A 12,451-nucleotide genomic window follows, 5' to 3' on the forward strand; every position below is an offset into this window, starting at 1 on the left:
GGGCCTCCAGGAGAGAAGCCCAAGCAAGACGCGCCCCGTGGAGCGTCTTGACACATGTCAACACTGGGTCTGACAGAGGGCCTCCAGGAGAGGGGCCCAAGAAAGACGCGCCCCGAGGAGCGTCTTGCCACATGTCACCACTGGGTCTGACTGAGCGCCTCCAGGAGAGAGGCCCAGGCAAGACGCGCCCCGAGGAGCGTCAGGCCACATGTCACTACTCAGTCTGACTGAGCGCCTCCAGGAGAGAGGCCCAAGCAAGACGCGCCCCGAGGAGCGTCTTGCCACGTGTCAACACTGGGTCTGATTGAGGGCCTTCTGGAGAGAGGCCCAAGCAAGACGCACCACGAGGAGCGTCTTGCCACATGTCAACAATGGGTCTTACTGAGGGCCTCCAGGAGAGAAGCCCAAGCAAGACGCGCCCCGAGGAGCTTCTTGCCACATGTCAGCACTCGGTCTGACTGAGCGCCTCCAGGAGAGAGGCCAAAGCAAGACGCGCCCCGAGGAGCGTCTTGACACATGTCAACACTGGGTCTGACTGAGGGCCTCCAGGAGAGAAGCCCAAGCAACACGCGGCCCGAGGAGCGTCTTGCCACATGTCAGCACTCGGTCTGACTGAGCGCCTCCAGGAGAGAGGCCAAAGCAAGACGCGCCCCGAGGAGCGTCTTGACACATGTCAACACTGGGTCTGACAGAGGGCCTCCATGAGAGAGGCCCAAGCAAGACGCGCCCCGAGGAGTGTCTTGCCACATGTCAACACTGGGTCTGACAGAGGGCCTCCAGGAGAGAGGCCCAAGCAAGACGCGCCCCGAGAAGTGTCTTGCCACATGTCACCACTTGGTCTGACTGAGCGCCTCCAGGAGAGAGGCCCAAGCAACACGCGCCCCGAGGAGCGTCAGACCGCATGTCACTACTCATTCTGACTGAGCGCCTCCAGGAGAGAGGCCCAAGCAAGACGTGCCCCGAGGAGCGTCTTGCCACGTGTCAACACTGGGTCTGATTGAGGGCCTTCTGGAGAGAGGCCCAAGCAAGACGCGCCCCGAGGAGCGTCTTGCCACATGTCACCACTTGGTCTGACTGAGCGCCTCCAGGAGAGAGGCCCAAGCAACACGCGCCCCGAGGAGCGTCAGGCCACATGTCACTACTCAGTCTGACTGAGCGCCTCCAGGAGAGAGGCCCAAGCAAGACGCGCCCCGAGGAGCGTCTTGCCACATGTCAACAATGGGTCTTACTGAGGGTCTCCAGGAGAGAAGCCCAAGCAAGACACGCCCCGAGGAGCTTCTTGCCACATGTCAGCACTCGGTCTGACTGAGCGCCTCCAGGAGAGAGGCCAAAGCAAGACGCACCCCGAGGAGCGTCTTGACACATGTCAACACTGGGTCTGACAGAGGGCCTCCATGAGAGAGGCCCAAGCAAGACGCGCCCCGAGGAGTGTCTTGCCACATGTCAACACTGGGTCTGACAGAGGGCCTCCAGGAGAGAGGCCCAAGCAAGACGCGCCCCGAGGAGTGTCTTGCCACATGTCACCACTTGGTCTGACTGAGCGCCTCCAGGAGAGAGGACCAAGCAAGACGCGCCCCGAGGAGCGTCTTGCCACGTGTCAACACTGGGTCTGATTGAGGGCCTTCTGGAGAGAGGCCCAAGCAAGACGCGCCCCGAGGAGCGTCTTGCCACATGTCAACAATGGTTCTTACTGAGGGCCTCCAGGTGAGAAGCCCAAGCAAGACGCGCCCCGAGGAGCTTCTTGCCACATGTCAGCACTCGGTCAGACTGAGCGCCTCCAGGAGAGAGGCCAAAGCAAGACGCCCCCCGAGGAGCGTCTTGACACATGTCAACACTGGGTCTGACAGAGGGCCTCCATGAGAGAGGCCCAAGCAAGACGCGCCCCGAGGAGTGTCTTGCCAAATGTCAACACTGGGTCTGACTGAGCGCCTCAGGGATAGAGGTCCAAGCAAGACGCGCCCCGAGGAGCGTCTTGCCTCATGTCACTACTCGGTCTGACTGAGCGCCTCAGGGAGAGAGGTCCAAGCAAGACGCGCCCTGAGGAGCGTCTTGTCACATGTCAACACTGGGTCTGTCTGAGCGCCTCCAGGAGAGAAGCCCAAGCAAGACGCGCCCCGAGGAGTGTCTTGCCAAATGTCAGCACTCGGTCTGACTGAGCGCCTCCAGGAGAGAGGCCCAAGCAAGACGCGCCCCGAGGAGCGTCTTGCCACATGTCAACAATGGGTCTGACTGAGGGCCTCCAGGAGAGAAGCCCAAGCAACACGCGGCCCGAGGAGCGTCTTGCCACATGTCAGCACTCGGTCTGACTGAGCGCCTCCAGGAGAGAGGCCAAAGCAAGACGCGCCCCGAGGAGCGTCTTGACACATGTCAACACTGGGTCTGACAGAGGGCCTCCATGAGAGAGGCCCAAGCAAGACGCGCCCCGAGGAGTGTCTTGCCACATGTCAACACTGGGTCTGACAGAGGGCCTCCAGGAGAGAGGCCCAAGCAAGACGCGCCCCGAGAAGTGTCTTGCCACATGTCACCACTTGGTCTGACTGAGCGCCTCCAGGAGAGAGGCCCAAGCAACAAGCGCCCCGAGGAGCGTCAGACCGCATGTCACTACTCATTCTGACTGAGCGCCTCCAGGAGAGAGGCCCAAGCAAGACGTGCCCCGAGGAGCGTCTTGCCACGTGTCAACACTGGGTCTGATTGAGGGCCTTCTGGAGAGAGGCCCAAGCAAGACGCGCCCCGAGGAGCGTCTTGCCACATGTCACCACTTGGTCTGACTGAGCGCCTCCAGGAGAGAGGCCCAAGCAACACGCGCCCCGAGGAGCGTCAGGCCACATGTCACTACTCAGTCTGACTGAGCGCCTCCAGGAGAGAGGCCCAAGCAAGACGCGCCCCGAGGAGCGTCTTGCCACATGTCAACAATGGGTCTTACTGAGGGCCTCCAGGAGAGAAGCCCAAGCAAGACACGCCCCGAGGAGCTTCTTGCCACATGTCAGCACTCGGTCTGACTGAGCGCCTCCAGGAGAGAGGCCAAAGCAAGACGCGCCCCGAGGAGCGTCTTGACACATGTCAACACTGGGTCTGACAGAGGGCCTCCATGAGAGAGGCCCAAGCAAGACGCGCCCCGAGGAGTGTCTTGCCACATGTCAACACTGGGTCTGACAGAGGGCCTCCAGGAGAGAGGCCCAAGCAAGACGCGCCCCGAGGAGTGTCTTGCCACATGTCACCACTTGGTCTGACTGAGCGCCTCCAGGAGAGAGGCCCAAGCAAGACGCGCCCCGAGGAGCGTCTTGCCACGTGTCAACACTGGGTCTGATTGAGGGCCTTCTGGAGAGAGGCCCAAGCAAGACGCGCCCCGAGGAGCGTCTTGCCACATGTCAACAATGGTTCTTACTGAGGGCCTCCAGGTGAGAAGCCCAAGCAAGACGCGCCCCGAGGAGCTTCTTGCCACATGTCAGCACTCGGTCAGACTGAGCGCCTCCAGGAGAGAGGCCAAAGCAAGACGCCCCCCGAGGAGCGTCTTGACACATGTCAACACTGGGTCTGACAGAGGGCCTCCATGAGAGAGGCCCAAGCAAGACGCGCCCCGAGGAGTGTCTTGCCAAATGTCAACACTGGGTCTGACTGAGCGCCTCAGGGATAGAGGTCCAAGCAAGACGCGCCCCGAGGAGCGTCTTGCCTCATGTCACTACTCGGTCTGACTGAGCGCCTCAGGGAGAGAGGTCCAAGCAAGACGCGCCCCGAGGAGCGTCTTGCCACATGTCAACACTGGATCTGACTGAGTGCCTCCATGAGAGAAGCCCAAGCAAGACGCGCCCCGAGGAGCGTCTTGCCACATGTCACTACTCGGTCTGTTTGAGCGCCTCCAGGAGAGAGGCCCAAGCAAGACACGCCCCGAGGAGCGTCTTGACACATGTCAACACTGGGTCTGACTGAGGGCCTCCATGAGAGAAGCCCAAGCAAGACGCGCCCCGAGGAGCGTCTTGCCACATGTCAACAATGGGTCTGACTGAGGGCCTCCAGGAGAGAAGCCCAAGCAAGACGCGCCCCGAGGAGCGTCTTGCCACATGTATACAATGGGTCTGACTGAGGGCCTCCAGGAGAGAAGCCCAAGCAAGACGCGCCCCGTGGAGCGTCTTGCCACATGTCACCTCTGGTTCTGACTGAGCGCCTCCAGGAGAGAGGCCCAAGCAAGACGTGCCCCGAGGAGCGTCTTGCCACATGTCAACACTGGGTCTGACACAGGGCCTCCATGAGAGAGGCCCAAGCAAGACGCGCCCCGAGGAGCGTCTTGCGACATGTCACTACTCGGTCTAACTGAGCGCCTCCAGGAGAGAGGTCCAAGCAAGACGCGACCCGAGGAGCGTCTTGCCACATGTCACTACTCGGTCTGACTGAGCGCCTCCAGGAGAGAGGCCCAAGCAAGACGTGCCCCGAGGAGCGTCTTGCCACATGTCAACAATGGGTCTGACTGAGGGCCTCCAGGAGAGAAGCCCAAGCAAGACGCGCCCCGTGGAGCGTCTTGCCACATGTCAACACTGGGTCTGACTGAGCGCCTCCAGGAGAGAGGCCCAAGCAAGACGCGCCCCGAGGAGCGTCTTGCCACATGTCAACAATGGGTCTGACTGAGGGCCTCCAGGAGAGAAGCCCAAGCAAGACGCGCCCCGTGGAGCGTCTTGCCACATGTCAACACTGGGTCTTATTGAGGGCCTTCTGGAGAGAGGCCCAAGCAATACGCGTCCCGAGGAGCGTCTTGCCACATGTCAACAATGGGTCTTACTGAGGGCCTCCAGGAGAGAGGCCCAAGCAAGATGCGCCCGGAGGAGCGTCTTGCCACATGTCAACACTGGGTCTGACAGAGGGCCTCCAGGAGAGAGGCCCAAGCAAGACGCGCCCCGAGGAGCGTCTTGCCACATGTCACCTCTGGTTCTGACTGAGCGTCTCCAGGAGAGAGGCCCAAGCAAGACGCGCCCCGAGGAGCATCTTGCCACAAGTCAACAATGGGTCTGACTGAGGGCCTCCAGGAGAGAAGCCCAAGCAAGACGCGCCCCGTGGAGCGTCTTGACACATGTCAACACTGGGTCTGACAGAGGGCCTCCAGGAGAGGGGCCCAAGAAAGACGCGCCCCGAGGAGCGTCTTGCCACATGTCACCACTGGGTCTGACTGAGCGCCTCCAGGAGAGAGGCCCAGGCAAGACGCGCCCCGAGGAGCGTCAGGCCACATGTCACTACTCAGTCTGACTGAGCGCCTCCAGGAGAGAGGCCCAAGCAAGACGCGCCCCGAGGAGCGTCTTGCCACGTGTCAACACTGGGTCTGATTGAGGGCCTTCTGGAGAGAGGCCCAAGCAAGACGCACCACGAGGAGCGTCTTGCCACATGTCAACAATGGGTCTTACTGAGGGCCTCCAGGAGAGAAGCCCAAGCAAGACGCGCCCCGAGGAGCTTCTTGCCACATGTCAGCACTCGGTCTGACTGAGCGCCTCCAGGAGAGAGGCCAAAGCAAGACGCGCCCCGAGGAGCGTCTTGACACATGTCAACACTGGGTCTGACAGAGGGCCTCCATGAGAGAGGCCCAAGCAAGACGCGCCCCGAGGAGTGTCTTGCCACATGTCAACACTGGGTCTGACAGAGGGCCTCCAGGAGAGAGGCCCAAGCAAGACGCGCCCCGAGGAGTGTCTTGCCACATGTCACCACTTGGTCTGACTGAGCGCCTCCAGGAGAGAGGCCCAAGCAACACGCGGCCCGAGGAGCGTCTTGCCACATGTCAGCACTCGGTCTGACTGAGCGCCTCCAGGAGAGAGGCCAAAGCAAGACGCGCCCCGAGGAGCGTCTTGACACATGTCAACACTGGGTCTGACAGAGGGCCTCCATGAGAGAGGCCCAAGTAAGACGCGCCCCGAGGAGTGTCTTGCCACATGTCAACACTGGGTCTGACAGAGGGCCTCCAGGAGAGAGGCCCAAGCAAGACGCGCCCCGAGAAGTGTCTTGCCACATGTCACCACTTGGTCTGACTGAGCGCCTCCAGGAGAGAGGCCCAAGCAACACGCACCCCGAGGAGCGTCAGACCGCATGTCACTACTCATTCTGACTGAGCGCCTCCAGGAGAGAGGCCCAAGCAAGACGCGCCCCGAGGAGCGTCTTGCCACGTGTCAACACTGGGTCTGATTGAGGGCCTTCTGGAGAGAGGCCCAAGCAAGACGCGCCCCGAGGAGCGTCTTGCCACATGTCACCACTTGGTCTGACTGAGCGCCTCCAGGAGAGAGGCCCAAGCAACACGCGCCCCGAGGAGCGTCAGGCCACATGTCACTACTCAGTCTGACTGAGCGCCTCCAGGAGAGAGGCCCAAGCAAGACGCGCCCCGAGGAGCGTCTTGCCACATGTCAACAATGGGTCTTACTGAGGGCCTCCAGGAGAGAAGCCCAAGCAAGACGCGCCCCGAGGAGCTTCTTGCCACATGTCAGCACTCGGTCTGACTGAGCGCCTCCAGGAGAGAGGCCAAAGCAAGACACGCCCCGAGGAGCGTCTTGACACATGTCAACACTGGGTCTGACAGAGGGCCTCCATGAGAGAGGCCCAAGCAAGACGCGCCCCGAGGAGTGTCTTGCCACATGTCACTACTCGGTCTAACTGAGCGCCTCCAGGAGAGAGGTCCAAGCAAGACGCGCCCCGAGGAGCGTCTTGCCACATGTCACTACTCGGTCTGACTGAGCGCCTCCAGGAGAGAGGCCCAAGCAAGACGTGCCCCGAGGAGCGTCTTGCCACATGTCAACAATGGGTCTGACTGAGGGCCTCCAGGAGAGAAGCCCAAGCAAGACGCGCCCCGTGGAGCGTCTTGCCACATGTCAACACTGGGTCTGACTGAGCGCCTCCAGGAGAGAGGCCCAAGCAAGACGCGCCCCGAGGAGCGTCTTGCCACATGTCAACAATGGGTCTGACTGAGGGCCTCCAGGAGAGAAGCCCAAGCAAGACACGCCCCGAGGAGCGTCTTGACACATGTCAACACTGGGTCTGACTGAGGGCCTCCATGAGAGAAGCCCAAGCAAGACGCGCCCCGAGGAGCGTCTTGCCACATGTCAACACTGGGTCTGATTGAGGGCCTTCTGGAGAGAGGCCCAAGCAAGACGCGCCCCGAGGAGCGTCTTGCCACATGTATACAATGGGTCTTACTGAGGGCCTCCAGGAGAGAGGCCCAAGCAAGATGCGCCCGGAGGAGCGTTTTGCCACATGTCAACACTGGGTCTGACAGAGGGCCTCCAGGAGAGAGGCCCAAGCAAGACGCACCCCGAGGAGCGTCTTGCCACATGTCACCTCTGGTTCTGACTGAGCGCCTCCAGGAGAGAGGCCCAAGCAAGACGCGCCCCGAGGAGCGTCTTGCGACATGTCACTACTCGGTCAAACTGAGCGCCTCCAGGAGAGAGGTCCAAGCAAGACGCGCCCCGAGGAGCGTCTTGCCACATGTCACTACTCGGTCTGACTGAGCGCCTCCAGGAGAGAGGCCCAAGCAAGACGTGCCCCGAGGAGCGTCTTGCCACATGTCAACAATGGGTCTGACTGAGGGCCTCCAGGAGAGCAGCCCAAGCAAGACGCGCCCCGTGGAGCGTCTTGCCACATGTCAACACTGGGTCTGACTGAGCGCCTCCAGGAGAGAGGCCAAAGCATGACGCGCCCCGAGGAGCGTCTTGCCACATGTCAACAATGGGTCTGACTGAGGGCCTCCAGAAGAGAAGCCCAAGCAAGACGCGCCCCGTGGAGCGTCTTGCCACATGTCAACACTGGGTCTGACAGAGGGCCTCCATGAGAGAGGCCCAAGCAAGACGCGCCCCGAGGAGCGTCTTGCGACATGTCACTACTCGGTCTAACTGAGCGCCTCCAGGAGAGAGGTCCAAGCAAGACGCGCCCCGAGGAGCGTCTTGCCACATGTCACTACTCGGTCTGACTGAGCGCCTCCAGGAGAGAGGCCCAAGCAAGACGTGCCCCGAGGAGCGTCTTGCCACATGTCAAAAATGGGTCTGACTGAGGGCCTCCAGGAGAGAAGCCCAAGCAAGAAGCGCCCCGAGGAGCGTCTTGCCACATGTCAACACTGGGTCTGACTGAGCGCCTCCAGGAGAGAGGCCCAAGCAAGACACGCCCCGAGGAGCGTCTTGACACATGTCAACACTGGGTCTGACTGAGGGCCTCCATGAGAGAAGCCCAAGCAAGACGCGCCCCGAGGAGAGTCTTGCCACATGTCAACACTGCGTCTGACAGAGGGCATCCAGGAGAGAGGCCCAAGCAATACGGGCCCCGAGGAGCGTCTTGCCACATGTAAACAATGGGTCTGACTGAGGGCCTCCAGGAGAGAAGCCAAAGCAAGACGTGCCCCGAGGAGCTTCTTTCCACATGTCAACAATGGGTCTTACTGAGGGCCTCCATGAGAGAAGCCCAAGCAAGACGCGCCCCGAGGAGTGTCTTGCCACATGTCAACACTGTGTCTGACTGAGCGCCTCCAGGAGAGAGGCCCAAGCAAGACGCGCCCCGAGGAGCGTCTTGCCACGTGTCAACACTGGGTCTGACTTAGCGCCTCCAGGAGAGAGGCCCAAGCAAGATGCGCCTCGAGGAGCGTCTTGCCACTTGTCACCACTGGGTCTGACTGAGCTCCTCCAGGAGAGAGGCCCAAGCAAGACGCGCCCCGAGGAGCGTCTTGCCAAATGTCACTACTCGGTCTGACTGAGCGCCTCCAGGAGGGAGGTCCAAGCAAGACGCGTTCGAGGAGCGTCTTGCCACATTTCACTACTCGGTCTGACTGAGCGCCTCCAGGAGAGAGGCCCAAGCAAGACGTGCCCCGAGGAGCGTCTTGCCACATGTCAACAATGGGTCTGACTGAGGGCCTCCAGGAGAGAAGCCCAAGCAAGACGCGCCCAGAGGAGCGTCTTGCCACATGTCAACACTGGGTCTGACTGAGCGCCTCCAGGAGAGGCGCAAGCAAGACACGCCCCGAGGAGCGTCTTGACACATGTCAACACTGGGTCGGACTGAGGGCCTCCATGAGAGAAGCCCAAGCAAGACGCGCCCCGAGGAGAGTCTTGCCACATGTCAACACTCGGTCTGACAGAGGGCATTAAGGAGAGAGGCCCAAGCAATGAGCGCCCCGAGGAGCGTCTTGCCTTCTGTCAGCACTCGGTCTTACTGAGCGCCTCCAGGAGAGAGGCCCAAGCAAGACGCGCCCCGAGGAGCGTCTTGCCACATGTCAACAATGGGTCTGACTGAGGGCCTCCAGGAGAGAGGCCCAAGCAAGATGCGCCCGGAGGAGCGTCTTGCCACATGTCAACACTGGGTCTGACAGAGGGCCTCCAGGAGAGAGGCCCAAGCAAGACGTGCCCCGAGGAGCGTCTTGCCACATGTCACCTCTGGTTCTGACTGAGCGCCTCCAGGAGAGAGGCCCAAGCAAGACGCGCCCCGAAGAGCGTCTTGTCACATGTCAACACTGGGTCTGTCTGAGCGCCTCCAGGAGAGAAGCCCAAGCAAGACGCGCCCCGAGGAGCGTCTTGCCAAATGTCAGCACTCGGTCTGACTGAGCGCCTCCAGGAGAGAGGCCCAAGCAAGACGCGCCCCGAGGAGCGTCTTGCCACATGTCAACAATGGGTCTGACTGAGGGCCTCCAGGAGAGAAGCCCAAGCAACACGCGGCCCGAGGAGCGTCTTGCCACATGTCAGCACTCGGTCTGACTGAGCGCCTCCAGGAGAGAGGCCAAAGCAAGACGCGCCCCGAGGAGCGTCTTGACACATGTCAACACTGGGTCTGACAGAGGGCCTCCATGAGAGAGGCCCAAGCAAGACGCGCCCCGAGGAGTGTCTTGCCACATGTCAACACTGGGTCTGACAGAGGGCCTCCAGGAGAGAGGCGCAAGCAAGACGCGCCCCGAGAAGTGTCTTGCCACATGTCACCACTTGGTCTGACTGAGCGCCTCCAGGAGAGAGGCCCAAGCAACACGCGCCCTGAGGAGCGTCAGACCGCATGTCACTACTCATTCTGACTGAGTGCCTCCAGGAGAGAGGCCCAAGCAAGACGTGCCCCGAGGAGCGTCTTGCCACTTGTCAACACTGGGTCTGATTGAGGGCCTTCTGGAGAGTGGCCCAAGCAAGACGCGCCCCGAGGAGCGTCTTGCCACATGTCACCACTTGGTCTGACTGAGCGCCTCCAGGAGAGAGGCCCAAGCAACACGCGCCCCGAGGAGCGTCAGGCCACATGTCACTACTCAGTCTGACTGAGCGCCTCCAGGAGAGAGGCCCAAGCAAGACGCTCCCCGAGGAGCGTCTTGCCACATGTCAACAATGGGTCTTACTGAGGGCCTCCAGGAGAGAAGCCCAAGCAAGACACGCCCAGAGGAGCTTCTTGCCACATGTCAGCACTCGGTTTGACTGAGCGCCTCCAGGAGAGAGGCCAAAGCAAGACGCGCCCCGAGGAGCGTCTTGACACATGTCAACACTGGGTCTGACAGAGGGCCTCCATGAGAGAGGCCCAAGCAAGACGCACCCCGAGGAGCGTCTTGCCACATGTCACTACTCGGTCTGACTGAGCGCCTCAGGGAGAGAGGTCCAAGCAAGACGCGCCCCGAGGAGCGTCTTGCCACATGTCAACACTGGATCTGACTGAGTGCCTCCATGAGAGAAGCCCCAGCAAGACGCGCCCCGAGGAGCGTCTTGCCACATGTCACTACTCGGTCTGTTTGAGCGCCTCCAGGAGAGAGGCCCAAGCAAGACACGCCCCGAGGAGCGTCTTGACACATGTCAACACTGGGTCTGACTGAGGGCCTCCATGAGAGAAGCCCAAGCAAGACGCGCCCCGAGGAGCGTCTTGCCACATGTCAACACTGGGTCTGATTGAGGGCCTTCTGGAGAGAGGCCCAAGCAAGACGCACCCAGAGGAGCTTCTTGCCACATGTCAGCACTCGGTCTGACTGAGCGCCTCCAGGAGAGAGGCCAAAGCAAGACGCGCCCCGAGGAGCGTCTTGACACATGTCAACACTGGGTCTGACAGAGGGCCTCCATGAGAGAGGCCCAAGCAAGACGCGCCCCGAGGAGCGTCTTGCCACGTGTCAACACTGGGTCTGATTGAGGGCCTTCTGGAGAGAGGCCCAAGCAAGACGCGCCCCGAGGAGCGTCTTGCCACATGTCAACAATGGTTCTTACTGAGGGCCTCCAGGTGAGAAGCCCAAGCAAGACGCGCCCCGAGGAGCTTCTTGCCACATGTCAGCACTCGGTCAGACTGAGCGCCTCCAGGAGAGAGGCCAAAGCAAGACGCCCCCCGAGGAGCGTCTTGACACATGTCAACACTGGGTCTGACAGAGGGCCTCCATGAGAGAGGCCCAAGCAAGACGCGCCCCGAGGAGTGTCTTGCCAAATGTCAACACTGGGTCTGACTGAGCGCCTCAGGGAGAGAGGTCCAAGCAAGACGCGCCCCGAGGAGCGTCTTGCCACATGTCACTACTCGGTCTGACTGAGCACCTCAGGGAGAGAGGTCCAAGCAAGACGCGCCCCGAGGAGCGTCTTGCCACATGTCAACACTGGATCTGACTGAGTGCCTCCATGAGAGAAGCCCCAGCAAGACGCGCCCCGAGGAGCGTCTTGCCACATGTCACTACTCGGTCTGTTTGAGCGCCTCCAGGAGAGAGGCCCAAGCAAGACACGCCCCGAGGAGCGTCTTGACACATGTCAACACTGGGTCTGACTGAGGGCCTCCATGAGAGAAGCCCAAGCAAGACGCGCCCCGAGGAGCGTCTTGCCACATGTCAACACTGGGTCTGATTGAGGGCCTTCTTTAGAGAGGCCCAAGCAAGACGCGCCCCGAGGAGCGTCTTGCCACATGTATACAATGGGTCTTACTGAGGGCCTCCAGGAGAGAGGCCCAAGCAAGATTCGCCCGGAGGAGCGTTTTGCCACATGTCAACACTGTGTCTGACAGAGGGCCTCCAGGATAGAGGCCCAAGCAAGACGCACCCCGAGGAGCGTCTTGCCACATGTCACCTCTGGTTCTGACTGAGCGCCTCCAGGAGAGAGGCCCAAGCAAGACGCGCCCCGAGGAGCGTCTTGCCACATGTCAACACTGGGTCTGACAGAGGGCCTCCATGAGAGAGGCCCAAGCAAGACGCGCCCCGAGGAGCGTCTTGCGACATGTCACTACTCGGTCTAACTGAGCGCCTCCAGGAGAGAGGTCCAAGCAAGACGCGCCCCGAGGAGCATCTTGCCACATGTCACTACTCGGTCTGACTGAGCGCCTCCAGGAGAGAGGCCCAAGCAAGACGTGCCCCGAGGAGCGTCTTGCCACATGTCAACAATGGGTCTGACTGAGGGCCTCCAGGAGAGAAGCACAAGCAAGACGCGCCCCGTGGAGCGTCTTGCCACATGTCAACACTGGGTCTGACTGAGCGCCTCCAGGAGAGAGGCCCAAGCAAGACGCGCCCCGAGGAGCGTCTTGCCACATG

Source organism: Nothobranchius furzeri, chromosome 1 (assembly GCF_043380555.1).
Source record: "Nothobranchius furzeri strain GRZ-AD chromosome 1, NfurGRZ-RIMD1, whole genome shotgun sequence".
In the NCBI taxonomy this organism is placed as follows: Eukaryota; Metazoa; Chordata; class Actinopteri; order Cyprinodontiformes; family Nothobranchiidae; genus Nothobranchius; species Nothobranchius furzeri.